This window comes from Rutidosis leptorrhynchoides, chromosome 2 (assembly GCF_046630445.1).
Source record: "Rutidosis leptorrhynchoides isolate AG116_Rl617_1_P2 chromosome 2, CSIRO_AGI_Rlap_v1, whole genome shotgun sequence".
Classification (NCBI taxonomy): Eukaryota; Viridiplantae; Streptophyta; class Magnoliopsida; order Asterales; family Asteraceae; genus Rutidosis; species Rutidosis leptorrhynchoides.
Window position 1 is genome coordinate 330,214,074 of NC_092334.1, and position 5,418 is coordinate 330,219,491.

The 5,418-nt window shown below is 33.5% G+C and overlaps 1 non-coding gene across 1 annotated transcript; it reads left to right on the plus strand.

Annotated features, from left to right (window-relative positions):
• The first annotated feature begins 4,504 nt into the window (after positions 1-4,504).
• LOC139894936 (small nucleolar RNA R71) lies at positions 4,505-4,611 on the plus strand. Its single transcript, XR_011775411.1, has one exon. It is a non-coding gene; the product is annotated as a small nucleolar RNA R71 (small nucleolar RNA).
• The last annotated feature ends 807 nt before the right edge of the window (positions 4,612-5,418 follow it).

The following is a 5,418-nucleotide window of genomic DNA, read 5'->3' on the forward strand; positions in this document are numbered from 1 at the left end:
ATTTAACGAATCAAAATCGTTCTATTACCATTTTCTTCTTAGAGCATTAGCTATGTTCATTCTGAATTTCATATCTACGAATTCCGGACCATTACTCGCTTGACTCGAAGTAGGGAAGAGAAAACGAAAGCATGAAGCTTCGAAAAATAAGGAAGAATATAAACTTCGATAATAACCCCGAAATTACAAACCGTGTATATCGATGCAGATAGCAATATAGAGACACGGGAGAATTAGAAACACTATAAACACAAGAGTATAGTAGAAGTAAATAGATTCTTCTGGTGGTAGATGAAAAAGAAGAATGACAGATATAAAATTTAGGAGTATATCAAGAATCAGGACTGGATGGAGCATATTGATGAATGCGTTAAAGTAAGAATCAAGGGAGAAAGAATAAAAGGTGTGAGTCGTGGAAAATAAGGAAACGAAGGGGTGAATTTATAGTGAAATATCCGACAGAGCAATCGAAACAGATTATTGCATATAATCAAAGAAGATCCTGATTTCTTTAATCACCAAAGAACCAAATCTTATTATGTAAGATTCTCTTTAAATCCCTTAAATCCCGGAAATCAATCATAACTACGTCATCGGTTAAGACGAATATATTTTACTCATCTCACTCTTTTACGATAGTCTCATTTATATTTTTCGCATAATCGAATCGTTTTATCTACATTACTCAATGATGATAAAACTCCATTATCACCTTATATTTGTCATGAAAACCTTCTTATTGTTATCCATAAAAACCTCTATCAAATTTCGAGGACGAAATTTCTTTAACGGGTAGGTACTGTAATGACCTGGAATTTTCCGACCAAATTATACTTATGAGATTAATATTTACATAAATTAAACCACACCAACATGATAAGCAATCCAAATTGTTGAGACTTGTGTTTTTGAAAAGAGTTTTACACAACGTTTGACTGTCCAATATGACCGATGATATCACGAACTATATAACATACGATAATTATACGTTTGTGTATATATATGTATTTATATATATTTAACATGATCTAAGGATGGTTTAACATCTCATTGTGTACTAATGACAATGAGTTATAAGTATATTTTGAAACTACTAACTTAAGTTTTCAAAACGATAACTATACGTAACATTCTTTGATATATATACTTATAATCTATAATGCTTATACATGTATCGTATATATAATGTATTTAATCACTTTTTAAGGACTTAAATACATAAAACAATATAAGTATATTCACAAAAGATAGCTATATTTGAATTCTCGTTCCATTTTCTCAAGATTTCTATACGTATATCTAGGGTATATGTACCGTATCATACCCAGCTTCTATACGTATTTGCTATTGTTATATACACATCAAATCAACATCCTAATCAACATTATTACTGCCCTAGATATGAGGTAACTAGGATTTGTCAAGTAGTATGAATTATTAGTAAGAAAACAAAATTAGGAATCCTTTTCTTTCTTTATAAACTAAAAACGTTTTTATAAATGAACACCATTTCTTCACTCCATTTTCTCATATCTACACCCTCATTTATCTCTCAAAATACTCCTAACTTCATACTTGATCATCTCCAAGCATTTTCCCCATCATTTAGCTTCAATTACAAGCTTTAAACACCATAAGAAAACTCTTTCAAGAACATATCAAAATAACCACCCATTTGAAGAAGTTTACTTCCAACCTTTTGATCTAACTCCACCACTCTTTGATTCTAAGATTATTTCTTATCTTTTGCAGTAACTTTGTCCAAGTAACTTGAGGTAGTAACCCTGTTCATAATCTTATTCAATTCATATTCATATAGCTATCTTATTTTGTGGTATAAAATTTTAACAACAAGAACATGGTTTGAATGATTTCAAAATTGTTCGCAAACTAAATAGATCCTTCTAACTTGACTTTTAAAACACTTCAAGACCCGTAATATATTATAATGATATGCTAACCTAACAAAATATAACTTGGTTTTACAAAGAACATCTTAAAAACTGAATCTACGTCGTCAGAGTGCAACCGGGGGCTGTTTTGGGTTGGATAATTAAAAACCATCTTGAAATTTGAATTGGAAGTTCATGTTCTGGAAAAATGATATTTCTTATGAATATGTTAACACATAAAAATTTCATGGTTTAACTCAAAGTGTAAGTATTTTTAGAAAAATGATCATTAAATGTTGTTTTTATGATGGAAAATGATCACTTTCATAAGTTTCACCAAAGTTTGACCTATAACCTATGATTTCGAATACAAACTAAGGTATTTTAAGTTCATATTCTTAAAATTTGACTCGATCCAAGGAAGTGGCAAGTTGAACCAACAAAAACGGAGTTGTAATGAAGAAACTACGACTAAAACAAGATTGGGTATCCGAAGCTAGTTTAGCTACGAAAATATTTGGAGAAAAAGTAAATTAATCATATATTTTCTAATTAATATGATATTTTATATATAATTACTTATGATTTGATTTTATATATTTCAGGACCACCCGTAAACAACACGAGAAGATTAATCATAAGATCTCATGATTGTACGCAACACGTCATTTGACAACACGGTACTTTATGTACGCAACACGTCATTTGACAACATGGTACCATGGGTCGAGATTAATTCTGATCAATACGAATACGATGGGGTCTTTATTTATTTTATTTAAGCAACTAATTGTGGACCACTAACATCGGACTGCTAACTACGGACTAAGAAAATATTAAAAGTATTAAAAGTATATATATATATATGTAACGATTACTAAAAAAGAAAATATGTTGATATATTATATATATGGTTAGGTTCGTGATATCTATCGGAGACCAAGTCGAATTAAATACCTTCAAGGCAAAAGTGAGTTTCATTTGCTCCCTTTTTAATTGCTTTTGCAATATATATTTTTGGGCTGAGAATACATGCGCTGCTTTTATAAATGTTTACAAAATAGACACAAGTACTTAAAAATATATTCTACGTTGAGTTGTACCACTGGCATATTTCCCTGTAGCTTGGTAACTACTATTTACATGGGTATTGTAAACGCGAATCCTGTTGATAGATCTATCGGGCCTGACAACCCCAACCGGACTGGACGACCAGTATTCAACGGTTGCACAGTACTTCATTTTGGTGACTACACTTGGTACGGTGTAGTGAGATTTCATAATAAAGGGAATATGCGACGTTGATTAAATGTTAAGTATGGTTACCAAGTGCTCAACCACTTAGAATGCTTTACATACACTTGCGAGTGTATTATGTTTATGATTATGAAATCTTGTGGTCTATTAACATATTGAAATGATTGTTATGATAAACCTATGAACTCACCAACCTTTTGGTTGACACTTTAAAGCATGTTTATTCTCAGGTACGAATTAAGTCTTCCGCTGTGCATTTGCTCAATATAAGGACGTTACTTGGAGCCCATCATCGCAATGGGACCAAATGTTGATGACTTCGTCCAGGTGGATTAGGACGGGTCCTTTCATTTTTAATCAATAAGAACGGGACATTTCACTCAACTCCTTTTCTTAGAAACGGGATGGGTGGTCTGTATGGTGCCACCACTGGCTTTACATACTCAGGTGGTGGTGGTGTTGTATCTTCTTCATTGTTACTCACATCAAAAACCTTCCCATCTTCTGATGCTGGTTTTTCAGAATTTGTTGAAACCATATTAACATTCTCATTTCGAGGATTTACTTCAGTATTACTCGATAGCTTTCCTTATTCCCTCTCACTCATCATGCTAGCAAGAGTACCTACGTGTTTTTCTAGATTCAAAATGGAAGCTTTTTGAGTTCTTAATGACTGATCAAACCTCTCATTTGTTTGGGTTTGAGATGTAATAAATTGTGTTTGAGATTCCATTAGCTTTGCCATCATTTCATCCAGATTTGGCTTTTTCTCTTCAGTTTGTTGTGGTGGTTTATACAAGCTAGGTCTTTGTTGATTGAAAGTGTTGTTTTGAGTTGGTAGGTTATTCAGACCTTGTTGGTTATACGAGTTATTGTTTGGTCTATTTGGATTGTAAAGAATGTTTTGATTTAGATTAAAGTTTGGCCTTGGTGGTTGATAATTATTTTGATAATTATTTCCTCACCTTTGGTTCATGTAGGAAACATTCTCACGTTGTTCCATCATTTGCTCAATGTGACAATCTTTCGTTAAGTGTGGTCCACCGCATTGCTCACAACTGATTCGTATTGCGTGAATATCTTTATTTATCTTTTCCATTCGTCTTTCGAAAGCATCTATTTTTGCAGAAACGGAATCAAAATCATGGCTAGAATCGGCTCTAGCCGCTTTAGATGAACGAAAGATATCTTTTTCCTGATGCCACTCATGCGAGTGGGAGGCTGTGTTATCAATGATTTTGTGAGCTTCAGTTGCGATTTTCTTCATAATGGAACCACCAGCTGCTATGTCGATGTCTTTTCGTGTAGCAACGTCGACACCTTTGTAGAATATTTGTACTATTTGATAAGTGTCTAAACCATGTTGAGGACATCCTCTCAACAACTTTCTAAATCTTGTCCATACTTCATATAAAGTTTCATTTGGCTTTTGCGTGAACGTAACAATTTCTCCTTGAAGTCTCATAGTTTTAGATGCCGGAAAGAATTGTTTAAGAAAATTTTCAACTAAAACATCGCATGTATCAATCGCCCCTTCAGGTAACGATTCTAACCAATCTTTGGCTTCTCCCTTTAAAGTCCAAGGAAATAACATGAGATAGATCTGTTCATCGTCAACTTCTCTGATTTTGAATAGAGTACAGATCCTATTAAAGGTTCGAAGATGTTCATTTGGATCTTCTTTTAGTGTACCACTATATTGGCATTGATTAGTTACCATGTGTAGGATTTGTCCTTTGATTTCATAATTTATCGCATTAATGTCTGGTTTAATAATGGCGTGACCTTGGCCAGTGCGTGTGGCTCTCTTTCGGTCTTCCATACTTAGAGGTTCAGTTACATCCATAATTGAATTTGTTGAATACGAATCACTGGAGGATTCTGATTTAACGGTTTGTGGTTCAGGAGGAATGATTAGTGGTTCAGGATCTTGGAATTGTCCTTGAATATCCTCCGGGTTTTCAATTTTGAAGTCGGGTTCAAAAAATGGATTATCGGGATTTTGATTTGGAGTACTTGTTTGACTAGATGATGATTCTAAAGAAAAATCAACGGCGACAATATTGGTTAGATGTCTTGACCGAGTTACAGGTGGTGAACGTATGAAAGGTGGTGAACATTTTGCTCGGTGCATTCACTGAATATCCTATTAGTTATAAATATAAAAATTATATAAGTTTTCAAATTAATAGAGTTTTCTGATTTCGCCCACGTTTTGAATAGCGAATAGATGCAGCAGGTAGCCAGGACCCTCTAAATCGGAAGCCCA